This window comes from Cygnus olor, chromosome 4, assembly GCF_009769625.2.
Source record: "Cygnus olor isolate bCygOlo1 chromosome 4, bCygOlo1.pri.v2, whole genome shotgun sequence".
NCBI classification, from domain to species: Eukaryota; Metazoa; Chordata; class Aves; order Anseriformes; family Anatidae; genus Cygnus; species Cygnus olor.
The window spans coordinates 68,253,757-68,266,871 of NC_049172.1; the positions used below are offsets into that span (position 1 = coordinate 68,253,757).

Consider the following 13,115-nt stretch of genomic DNA (forward strand, 5'->3'; position numbering starts at 1 on the left):
TTTCTCTCTACATTGTTAACAGGACAAAGTAGAAAAATACTAATTCTTCTAAGAATCCAGGAAAGTGCAGAAAACAAAGCAAAGGACAGAGACTAGCTCTCACACAAGCCTACGTACCCGAAGTATACGGTTTCATTAACACAAGGAAAAATGAGAAGCAGACTTCAGTACAAAGCCTTGGTCAAAAAGGTGCCACTGCTTGATTTGGATAGAGATGCACGTTATGAATTGGCAATGTCCAGCAACAGCCTGGGCTGTCTCTGCAGTCAGGCCATACCGCAGTGCTCCAAGAGAAGGGATGCTCTCACTTCAGGAAACAACTGCCTTGCACCTGTAACGCATCAAACTCAGCCTCTTCACAGTGTATATAGCAAGTTCCAGCTTGATCTAGGAGAAGAACAGTTACGTGACATGTTGGAATAGAATTACTGTTCAGAAATATCAGGGTAACGATTTACTCTTTTTAGTAGGGTTGTCACAAGATTAGAGACTAGGAATTTAAGCCTCTGCTGCTTGGTTGCAGGAACCAACTCTCACGGTTAGCTACGTTCTCGTTTGAATGCTAACCTCAGCACTTACATGCATGCAAGCAACTTCTGCTGAACCGAAGGGGAACTAAGGAGACTTTAAGATGAAATTTGTAAGGACAGGGCATTTAAACCAAAGCTTTTTACTTCATAGGAGAGTTTTTAAAGTTTTGCAAATATTCCAATGGAGAGATTGTCCCTTACTCATGTCAAAATGGTAATAAGTATGTGAAGTTTTGTAAAGTGGTTTAAGAGAGCTAATAAAATGTGAGATTAAGGCCCATTTCAAAGAGGATTTAATTTGGAATAAGATTTGCGTGCAGACCCTGAAAAGAAATTGCAGATCAAATCTAGCTTCTACTTCTGTAGGTACAGTATGGTGTAACGCCCAAAATCATAGCTCATGAGACATTTAAACTCAAAATCAGCTTTGTGTTTTTTTCCCTCCTCAACAGACTACCATTTATTTAATAGGAAAATATGCAAATATTTATAAAAATGACTGTTTCCAGAATGATGATTAATTTCTATCACTACACTAGCCGAAGTTAAAAATAGAACAGGGAAACAAAGCTTCCTATCGAACCATGTTTATTTTTTTCTTCTTCTTTTGGTCTTACAAGCTGTATTTAACCAGATAACACGGAGGTATTCACAACAATCTACTTCTGCTGCTCTTCTTTTTTGTTACTAAATGGCTATTATGTGAAAAATGAAAACGAAAACACATTTTTACATTTACTGGAATCTGCTGCAGAAGTTGATACGCTGCCCTAAAGTGCTCCATGAAGAAAAATAAAGACATTTCAGCGACTGATTTCAGCACAGAAAAGCTCTCCTGAAGAGAAGGAAGCATATTTGTCTGGAGAAGAACTAAACATGAAAGTGGAAACTGACGTGTTAAGTGAGATTTCCCTCCTCCAAGGGTTCTTGGTTTTTGTTTTGCATGGCTTTAAATGAAAACCTCAGTGCTAATACAAGATGAAGCTGGAGTTATTTTAAGTCACTTCAATTTAAGAACATTTATAATTAAGTGTTGCTTTTGGGTTTTGTTTAAAAATTAGTATCACACAGCAGAGGTTCACAGTTCATCTGAAGAGGCAGACTGCACGCGAAACTAACCCTGGCCTTTTTTCCAATCTGTTAAAGCAGAAGAATAACACCCAAAGATGCAGCGCAGCTGGCAGCTCTGTGTTGGCTGACCTCAACAATGAGGAGGTGCATTAACACTCAGAGTAACAATGGAGATGGGGTGACCAAAGCCCACCCTAAATTCACATTCTTGTCCTCATAGAGAAAACTCTCACCCATGCAGACTACTCTTCCATGATCCAGTATGTTGCATTTTTTGACCAAATAAGTACTAAACCTAGGAATCCTAAATCTTCCTACCTGTGTCTACTATCCTCCCTCCTCTCTTTGATTGGATCTGCCACATACTTCTGAGAAATCTTTTGCTTTTAGTCACGTCTCTGTTATGCAGAGATCACCTTTCATGATGAGTCTTGCAGCACACTTCCCATCATCTCTTCCTCTAGCCAACAACTGAAACACAAGGATCGCCGAGGCAGCGACAGATCCAGACACGCACACTGGTGCCATAGGACTCTCAGCCTCTTCTTTCCGAATACTGTCAGAATCAGGGATGAGGAAGGTAATTAAAACTCCAACATGCAGGTTGTTTTTCAGCAAGATGAGACTAATAGCTTAACTGGAACTCAGTGTTCCGACAGGGTGCTGGATTTTGCAAACGAGCTGTAAGGCAAGAGATGAGCTGTAACATAAACGCAGTGATCCCAACGCTAAGAACTGGGGCCTTTCGTAAACTTCTGGTCAAGGTACTGCTGCTCCTGCTTTGCTCTAGGAGTGAGCAGCTGCTGTCTGGAGGTACTAGTCAGCCAGTTTTGTGGGAGGTTTTTGTTTTTTATTTTAAAACTCACTTAGTTATAGTGAAACTGACACAGTGCCTGAATTTTAGCAGTACTGCAGTACTGCTCCATCTGTGCAAACAACATACCAGAGCTGCACAGCACAGTTAAAAATAATTGGTAAAATCAAAGAGTCGATCCATTTCCAGTCTGTCACCCTGTTCATTTTGACAGAGGAAGGAGAAAGCAAGCAAATACCCCCACCTCTGCCTGGAGGCTCCGTCACAGCCTGTTACCATTTCTACAGGTATGCTGAAAACAGCAAAAAGACAGCAATGCAGCTACCAGGCAGGGGAAAGGGGGCAGGGGAGGTGAGCAAACAGATCACCCTGAAATGACGACTGCCCTAACATGGGTGTTAAATGAATATACATAGCAGAAGACAGCTGCCGTGATGGGATCTGCTTTACTGGGCAAAAACAATGCTCTGTCTACACAGAAACCCCGACTGAATTTTACCTCTGAAGAACTGAAGTAATTTAGAAACTGTCAGCTCTGCAAAACTGCCCAGAGCATTGGAAAGCATCTTTATTTGTCATGTTTAAGTAGTACAAAATGTTGCCAACCACTAAATTTGAGTCTCAGTTCTTTTAAGGCTCCAGCTATTATGTTGAGAGATTTTAGGATTTTTAAAAGAGCATGTTATCCTTCAGTTAGAGGAAAGACTGGAAACATGCAGTGCACAAACCTTGAAACAAGTGAATAATAAATGCTTGCTTAAAATATATGCAACTCCCTCTTCTCATTTATTGCCTTTCTATATTTGTCTGGTGTTCCTTCAAAAAAAGAAAAAATCTAAAATGTTGGGATTTTAGTGTCCACGCAAAGAAATATTACTTGGTGAGGCCACCAGATTTCTTAAAAAAAAATGATTAAAGATCTTATTTTGCTCAGTTGTTGATCCTACGTGAGTTCTGATGGAAATTCTATTTTCATGTTTTGAGGAAACAAACAAAATCTTTCATTCCAGATTGAAGAGCCCTTACTGGTGAGTTCATGATTAAGGGCATAAATCCAAGTTTCTCCTAGTAGTCTCTCGTATGGTGAAGCTGAAAGGATAACGAAATCAAAGCCTTGGTTAAATATGTTCACTGAGTTTTCTGTTTGGGGATTGCAATATATCCCTGCACTGAAACAATCAAGAATACCAATGAAGTGTTCTACAGTTGTTTTCTGCACGCGCGTGCCAAAACAAGATGACTCTGTATATCTAAACCAAGTTTAGTTGCAATGTCTACTATGCCATAAAGCAAAAACAGTCCTAATCTAAGTACATGGCCCACTGTAAAGTTTTTATAAAGTCGTCTAAAAGCTACATGCAGCTACTAGGTCTTCCAAGCATTCCACAAGAGAGAGTAAAAGTGATCTCCATGTTGTACAAATCTCCTCGGTCACCTAAATCCATTTGGAATCAGGAATTACAACAGTTACCCTGAGTGCTCACGTACTACAATGTTCTGTATTACTGCCTACATAAATTAGACATATTCTAAAGAACAGAACCCAAAATTCCTGTCTCCCTGACCTAAAATATCCAAATATCCAAGGTCTACAATCATGTTATTATAAGATACAGTAGAATGATTGCATATAACTGTGGAAGAACAAAATGTTTACCTTTTAAAAAACACAGATACAAAGTCAGCTTGAATTAGGAACTTCCTTATTTAACAACTTAACATTAGAAGAGCATGAGAGGAGAAGAAAGTTAGAAAGGTACGCACATTCCCTGGAAGACAATACATGCCTCACGATGGAAGTGCACCTACTGATCCGCTAGGACAGAATGATCCTGGTCGTACGTGATTAATGATGTACAATTTGACAGTCAGTATCATAATTTAGCACAAGCAAAATATGAAAACTTTCATGATAACCAGTTGAACAGTGAGAATTTTCAAACATAAAGAGGATGAAAATAAGAGTTTCCTAGGCATCTAGTGACAGGACTAGAGGGAATGGCCTCAAGTTGCACCAGGGGAGGTGTTGGTTTGAAATTAGGAAGAAATTTCTTCTCAGAAAGAGCAGTCAGGCATTGGAACAGGTTGTCCAGGGAGGTGGTGGAGTTCATTGAAAGGCTGGACCTGGTGCTTAGGGACATGGTTTAGTGGGTGACATTGGTAGTACGGGGATGGTTGGACCAGATGATCTTGAAGGTCTTTTCCAACCTTACTGGTTCTATATTCTACATCTTGTCATTTTATCTGTGGTCTTTCCAGAAAGCTAAGGTTGCAAGGAAGTAACAGGTCTGCCTTTCCTACCTCCCTGCAACCACAGATAGGAAGATTAATCCAGCAACAAAATTCAGCAAGCAGGTACTCAAAAAGTTAGCCAAAGATTTGCTTCTTTCAGGCCAGCTGTCTAGCTCAGCCACTTATAAAAACTTTGGTAGCCAGATCCAGAATGTACACTTACACAAAGCTAAGATTTGCCAAAACAACTTCAGGGAAAAACTTGAGAGAGCACCCTAGGTACAGATCAGGCGTCCCTGAATTAGTCTCCTTAAACTGGCCTGTGATGGTGGAAGGAAGAAGTGTTACAGTAGATGTGCAAGCTATTCTCTTCCCTCCTCCTAAATAATAATTTAAAAAAGCTTGTGGAGGCTGCAGAGATAAGCATTGCTAAGGACAGGTTTGATTTCTGAGCGGAAGACTGTAATTCCTTCTCTGACTTTCCTGCACCGTACACTGCCTTTAAATATCATTCTGCCAAAGACATCCAGATATGCATAACTGCTACAATGACACCTAGGAAAAGAAAAGAACTGGGTCATTACTATAAATGAGCTGGCAAGCGAGTAAACTAAATAGATTATTTGTTACTGGCATGGTGGGATAGAGGGAGCACATTTAGGTTTGTTTCCATAGGAAGCCATGTCTCTACATTCTTCCCTAATTACTACTTGGCCTTGTTTAGAATTCATCCCTGGCCTGAGGAAAAACAGTTTTCAGATTCCTGCATGCGTTAAATGAAACGTGGACTCTTCAACCCCACTTCTTTTTAATAAAAGAAAAATGAGAAAGTCAACATAGGAGTTCACAGAGAAGAGACAAGAATGAAAAAAAAAGCCTTCAAATAGCTCTTGGAGCAATATTGTGGAGAAGCACATTGCTCTTAAAAAGCACAATGCACCAAGAATTCTGTTACGTGCTCTGGTCCTTTCATCTGGCTTCAGCAAGCAATCTGATGAGACGTATGCTTGTACTACACAGTACCGTGAGTAATTCCTTAAGGTTTACAACGGTACCCCAAACCGACGAGAACTTCAATGCCTTCAATTCTTTCCTCAAAACATCACAAAAGGCATAACTTGCTAGACATTTGGGCATTAAGATGAGTGGAAAAGATATTTATTATCAAGAGAGTTAGCAACGGTTCATAAGTATTAAATGAACTGGCAATGATATATGTACATGAGAAAATAGTGTAAAAAATGCACACTCCCTTTAGCACTGTATGTATGAAGATGTCCTGTCCCTCTCTTGCTGCCTCAGGTCCCTCTGAGTCCAGGCTCATCTCTCCCATCTCCTGACACTGTTGACTACATTACAGGTTCAAACACAAAAATACAGCAATGTCATCAGGAAGTGCATTCATAGAATAAATTCACCTTAAAAAGGGCAAGAAACATGCAAGACAAGACATCTGTCTTGCTATGCAAGACAGGAATAGCTATCTATAAGGTTGTTTTCTCTCCTACCTCAGAAATCCCCATCAAAAGACTAAAGGCATTGTGGCAGAATCATTGTATCGATACTTTCCCATCTAAACAAAACCAACTCACTCTGGAAGTCCCCTGATAAATCCCTTGATAAATCCCCACACTCTTGTTTGCAGGGCTACCCATCGATTCTGCTGAGAGCCTGAGCAACCATGAAACATCCTGCCAGATCTGGTAGAAGTAACAAGCCCAGATCCTGATCCTACAGCCATACAGATGATCAGTTTTTCAAGTAATAGGGTACTCACATCTGCAAGTACTTTTAAGACCAGGGCTTAAGCCAGCAGCAACTAACTGACACAATGCTTACAGGGCTGCACATTCCAAAAGACTTAGGGAACTGCTGGATAAACTGGCAAGAGCGAGAGTTACCCATTGTCTGGCACCTCCTGCCAAAGAGACTGGAAGAAATGCCAGCACCAAGTCAACCTCCTCAAGTCAAAGCTCATACCCCTCCATTACCACAATCTTGTTGTATTGTAATGCGCAGAAATAAATGCATTCACAACCTGAGGGCTATGGGGTGAAGACCACACAATGCAACCACCAGAGGCTGAGTGTCAAAAGAGCTTTTCCTACAGGTAAAACAACAAATGCATACGTGTGCCTTTTGGTTTACACTTTTGATCATCCACGTTTGTCTTTCAACGTTACAAGAAAGAAGTTAACAGATCTTAACGAGTTTCCATTCTTACTATTCACTACCAAAGTGGCTGCCACGTTTGGTTTTCCACCAAAGGAGGCTACTACATGTCCGTTTACGTAAAAAATTGAAGTAGGAGACTTTTCTTGCTACCTCATTTTCGGTAGGGTAACTAAGTTTTCTAACAACACAATTAGATTTGAAGCCTGGTCTTAAAAGACCAGAAGTCCAAGGGTTTATCTGCATGTGGCATCTTACAGATTAACAGTCAACAACACAGGGTGTTTGTCACTCAAGACAGCCCTGCCAGAGGTGCCTGCAAGAATTCATCTGTGTATTCATTCTTGGTGGTTTGAACACTTCAAACCTTTTCCAGAACTGGCGTCTCTGTATCTCCCTCATTTACAACTTCCAAAAAAAGCTCCTTGTTTGCTGGATTTTTTAGTATGAAATTTGTCATGCTTTGTGGAGAAGTTTAGGGAGAGCTGGAAGATCTCAAAAACAAAAAACATACAAACAGGAAACAGTGTTTAACCCACCGCTAAGCTGACCCAGTACTGACTCCTCAGGAATGGAATATTGGCAAGGGGTATCTATTAATCAGCTCTCTTGCAACAGCAGGATGGCTCCAAAATACAGTAACAGGAAGGGAAAGGAACATGTGTTATGCCTAAAAGAAAAACAGCAAGTTAAGTTTACTTCCAACTGTAGCTTGAAGGAGGTATCTCAATGAAATAAACTGCAGAGGCTTCAGCTATACCTTTCCCGTACACATAAAACTAAGAAGAAACAGAGGAGGTGTATAATTCAGCCATTCATTTGTTTCATACCCTCTTCCCCTGGCCGTAAACCGCTGAGAGCAGAGTGAAAGTGGACATTTTGTTTTTCACAGTAGGAAATATACCAGTTTAATGCAACTAACTTCACACAGGAAACTCAAGTCCTGCCTGCGTGCAGGCCAGCCGGAGCGCGTGCACCAGCAGGAGAGGCTCTGCGGCATCCTGTCAGCGGCACCGCTTCATCTGTAACGATGGACTTCGACAGGGAGCACGGACGGTCCGGTCCCACCACTGACCTCTTCTCTGCTAGCATCGCCAGGACCCATGGAAAAGGGGCCTTGGTGGATGGGCTGGGAAGAGGGGAAGCGTGTATCCACTTTCGGGAGATTGGTATTATTTGTTATCAATTTCCACTGGTCACTTGTGGGACAGAAGTTGACGAATTAAATGAACGCGAGCCATCTGCCCTTGCTCTCTACAGACACAAAAACACAATCTGTGCAGAGTCTACACCTGTAGCTGAGCAGGAACTGCAAGCCTAGACCAAGAAGGCAGCATGAACCAAATCAGTCTTGAAAAAGACAACAAGGCTAAAGAAAACATTGTTAAAGATGCACTTGTAATCTGTCTTTCATCTTGAAGAGCTCTTGCCTCATCCTTGAGCACATGCTTTACATTATCACTGGAATCCCGCTAGGAAACCACCCCTGATGCTCACAACACACCACCGAGACCGCGGCTCGGCTGAAACTGGGAAACATCTTAACCCGGAGAGGTACGAGGGGATTTGTCCCCCTGCCCCACAGCCCGGGGGGGGACACGGGGCAGCCTCCTGAGGGAAACGGCCGGCTGCGGGCACCTGAAGGAGCCGCCGGGGAGATGGCGGCGGCGCCAGGCGCGGGCACGCCCTCACGCCCCACTCGAGGGCTCCTCCGCGGCGGCCGTGGCCCGCCGGAGCCTCCCCGGGAGAAAGGAGAAGGGAAAAGGGAAAAGGGAGAGGGGAGCCGGCCCCACGCGTGGGGCTCCCCCTGAGGGGAGGCGGCAGCCACGCGAGGGGACCGCTGAGGGAGGAGGGCGCGGGGGGAAATGGCGGCTCCCCGGAGCGGCGCTGAGGGGAGCGGGCTCTTACCTCGGCTCGGCTCCGGCTCGGCTCGGCTCCGCGGGCGGCCGCTCAGCCCCGCTCCGGGGAGAGCCCGGCCCCGCACGGCGCTCGCCGCGCCCAGCGCCCGCCCCTTCCTTCACCTGCCACCTCCCCCGGCCGCCGGGGCTCCGCCGGCCTTCTCCGGGAAGGAAGGTGCCGGGGGTGGCGGTGGAAAGCCCCGCCGAGGGGGTCGTGCCCCTCCGGGCTCCCTCAGAGGCGTCGCCATTGCCGCCCGGTGTCCTCTGGTTGTGCCAAGTGCTGGGCACAAGTCGCAGCTCCTGGCCTCCAGCCCCTGCCATCCCCTGTGAGCAGGTGCTTGCCCCCGAGAAGGGGCTTCTCAGCCTTTGGGATCCCCGACCGACACCAGGGTGTCATGCACGTAACTTGGTCCCTGCCTGGAGGACGCCAGGGCTGAGGAGAAAGCTGCTCGTAAAACATATGCAAAACACAGGTTTATTAAGGTTGGAAGAGACCTCCGAGATCATCTACTCCAACCGTCCCCCTACCACCAATATCACCCACTAAACCATGCCCCCAAGCACCACATCCAACCTTTCATAGAATCATAGGATCATCAAGGTTGGAAAAGGCCTCCAAGATCATCTGGTCCAACCACCCCCCTACCACCAATGTCACCACTAAACCATGTCCCCAAGCACCAGGCCCAACCTTTCCAAGAACACACCAGGGACGGTGACTCCACCACCTCCCTGGGCAACCTGTTCCAATGCCCAGCCACTCCTTCTGAGAAGAAGTGTCTCCTCATTTCCAACCTAAATCTCCCCTGGTACAACTTGAGGCAATTTCTTCTAGTCCTATCGCTAGTTAAGAGATGGCATGTGGTTAGAAAGGTATTTGTAAGCAGTCTAAAAGGTGACTTAAATGTTGATAAGAAAAAGTTAATTTCATTCTCGTATGTTAGATGTTCATTTAAGATGTGCTTTTATTTCATTCAGCATTTTGTATACCTTGGGGCTGTTGCTTCTCCATTTTCCTTTTATTACTTCCCAGATTTTTTTTTTCTAGCTGAAAACAAAACAGAAGCAAAAGAAATGTTTTTTTTTTAAAACGAGTAGGAACTTGAAAAATTAAAGTGGTATATAAAAATATAGAGAAGCAAAATACAAAAAATGTTTAGCAATTTAGAATGCGTTTTCCATCTTGTAAAAATGATACACCAAGTAGTGCTAGTGTGATGTCAGTATTGTGAGAGATACAAAGTACACACCTTTAACTCCATTTACTTCTGTAACAAGAACAGAAGTGAAAAAGCACTTCATAAAGCAATATTTCTATCTAAAACATTGATCTTGGCATAATCCTACAGATTTATCTGAATAAAGAGCAGCGGGTCCTTTGCTGATTACTCAGCTAATGTTTTAAGTTAGTTTTAAAGCCCTTAACCTTTACAATAGCAGTAAAATGGTTTCTGTGGTCAGAAAACACAGTGGTGCGGTATTTCCCATGAGTGCCATTTATTAGTATTTCTCTTTGTCATTCATAAATTTTTGAAGTATGAGGTAGCAAAAAGAATCAGTCAATCAGTTTTCTGAACACAAAAGGGATGGCGCTTGGTCTGTGAAACGAAGCCCTGTGCTGTAGGTACAGCAGAGACTAGCAAAAGCTGGTTAGGAAATGCGAGTGAGCGTTGAGCCTTGATTGACTTAGAGCATAAGTACCGTGCTGTTAACACCTACCATTTGATTTGCAGGAGTCTTTATGTAAAGAAAAATATCACTTCAGAGTACAAGGGAGTAATTGCACTGGCAGAGCCTAAGGAAAATGAAGCGCCTTAAACTTTCCCACGACATGTGTCTTGGCTGCAGCCAGCACCAGCCTTTCCCCCAGCCTTAGCTTTCCTTTGCAGAAGGACTGACAGCTGTGTACAACCGTGGGCAGGCTATATAACGTGAATAAGTCCCATGGGAAGACTGCAAGAGGGAAAGCTGCTTGTGTGCAGCGCTTCCACTAAATTCAGCGTGAATTCTGTGTCAGAACATCCTGACTTGGTTGGTGGAAATTACAGCAATTATTTTCCTGTCTGACTGAATCCAGAACTTTAAGTCTCCAGAGAAGACAGATTAGTGCACTGAAAGCACTAAGCTAAAGCAGGTGCGGGGAACCTTCACTTTGTTGGCTGCGTATGCCCAGTGACTTCATTTTATATGGTACAGCCCATGATTAAAATCAGAACATGTTATTACTGGACAGCAGAGCATGTCAACGTGTGGTCTGCCAAAGGTGTTGGAAAGGCATATTTGATCCTTAGCAAGGAAAGTGTTCCCCACCCCGAACTGGAGCCTGACAAGCCTTTACACACACTATGTTACAAGGTAAGAGGCTCTTCTACATCTCTCTTTTCCGCTGAGTTTTCCTCTGAAAAGAGGAGCTCTCTGTGTGACCTAAATTGCACGCAGTATTCCATCTGAGAGGACCGCAACACTTGCTTATTCCTCTTGGAAATGCCTTTTAGGATCACAGTTGCGTAATGTCAGGAAGTCATAATTATTTTATGAGCTTGCTCTTTCTGAGTTGTCTCAAACCGATGAACTCATTACTTACATCCAAAGCCTTTAGTAGCTCACAACTGTACGATACTGTTGAATTTATGTCATTCTGATCATTGAAGCCACCCAGTTACGTTGAATTCTAATCCTCTTCTGTAGTGAGGCAACACCCCAACTTCATTTTATCAGTGAATGTAACATTAATTTCACCTAAAAAAATCATGCTCTTATCAAAGAGGATGGTCAGACTAGTCTGGCACGGCCTACTTTGGTGAAGAAAAAGTTCCATTTTATTCCATTTGCCTCTACAATTCCCTTTTTCTTCAAATGTGCATATAAAATCAGATTGAAGGGACTATAGCTGTGATACTGATTTCACTTCTTAAATACAACATTTGCATATCCCTCGTTAAGAAAAACAGCATATGATTTTCAGCTGGACTGGATTCCCCACCTACCAGACTTATCGAAACCATTTGTTTGTTTGTGATTTCACCAGTTCGGAATTCCGAGGATACGGTCCCTCGCTGCATCGCGGCCCTGCTTCCTCTTTTTCTCTTCTTTTGTGTGTGCCTGCAAACCCTTGGGCTATTTGTGATAATTGTCTTTGCGTGTACAATTTGGCCTGCCTTTTGGCAATTCTCACTTCCTGAGCTTGAGACATAGTTTACTTTTGCTGATCAGTCTTTCGTTCATTTTTTTTTTTGCAGAACCTCTGTTTATACCTACTTTCCCATTTGTGGTGGCTTCCTACGTGCTTTGAGCTCCAGCTGGTAAAGTTTCTTTAAAAGTTTTCTGTAAAAGTTCCTTTCCTTGTTTTTCACGAAGTCATGTGGGGCACAAGTTGTAAGGAGAGCCCAGTGCAGGCTGTCCGCACCAAACCGAGCATCATCAAAAATGCAAACCTGGGGTGGGAAGGCTGCTGGGTTTTTGGTTTTGTTTATTTGTAATTCTGTCCATTATTCTGTAAAGCGTGTGCTAAAACATCCTCACTCCCAAGGAACAGAAGAAGCACGTATGTCAAATTTTAGGTACTCTTGCCTTGTCTTGTGACAAGAATCATGCCAGATTTAAAGCTGGTACTGTCATGCTAGTGAATTTTCCTACTTTGAGACTGTGGACTGGGTTACCTGTTTAAATATGCAACACGCCTAATGCTTTAAGTATGCTCAGGTGCTTTTCCATCTATTGCTCTACCCCAGAATCACAGCCAGTTTTGATTCTGCTTGCTGCTGTTTCTCTTAGATGCTATCCCGACCTGGGAATGCAGACTGAAATCACGAGTGTCCAGAGACAATACCCCAAGAGGCCCTAACGGGGGCCTCTCAAGCCAAGTGCAGTACACATAAATAATAACATTTGCCCTGAGATGCACATGGATTCTGATTGTTCTCCCCAAAAGGCATGCATTAAAATGACAATATATTTAGTGTAAGGAGGGTTCTTATCTTTGTTAGTTAGAAGTGCCAGAGAAATATGAAAAATATTTAGATTCCAAAGATAAAGAGATCTAAAAAAGAGCAAATGTTTTCTTTAACAGTATTCTCTGTTGTGTTTATAGGACTCTTACCAAGCCTTTGGTAAAAATAAAGCCTTTGTGGTTTTTTTTCTTTCCTTCCAATGCTGACAAATACTGCTATTAATTTAAGCTACATAATCTATTCCAGGGCCCAACTGTATCCCCACAGAGACAGAGTAATTCATAATGGATGGAGGAAGTATGCCAGAAAAAGCAGGGCTTTGTGAAGGCCTTTTGCCTGTTTCTGTCATGATTTCCTGCTGAAGCTTCAAGGAAATAAACTCACTAGGACTTCTGCAACATATTTGGCTGACAGCTAGTATGCAACTCCTTGTCTTCAATCTAACAGT

General features: G+C 43.1%; 1 protein-coding gene across 3 annotated transcripts in view; it reads right to left on the reverse strand.

Annotated features, from left to right (window-relative positions):
* Positions 1–13,115, reverse strand: part of SH3BP2 (SH3 domain binding protein 2) — an 85,829-nt gene that overhangs the window by 29,301 nt on the left and 43,413 nt on the right. The window contains exon 1 of one of the 3 annotated variants that reach the window (XM_040554637.1): positions 8,728–8,824. The exons of 1 other annotated variant lie outside the window; for it this stretch is intronic. The gene's annotated coding sequence lies outside the window, so the exon portion shown is untranslated. Of the gene's footprint in view, positions 1–8,332; positions 8,343–8,727; positions 8,825–13,115 lie in introns of those variants that run through there. One more of the 3 variants, XM_040554639.1, reaches the window with a different exon arrangement.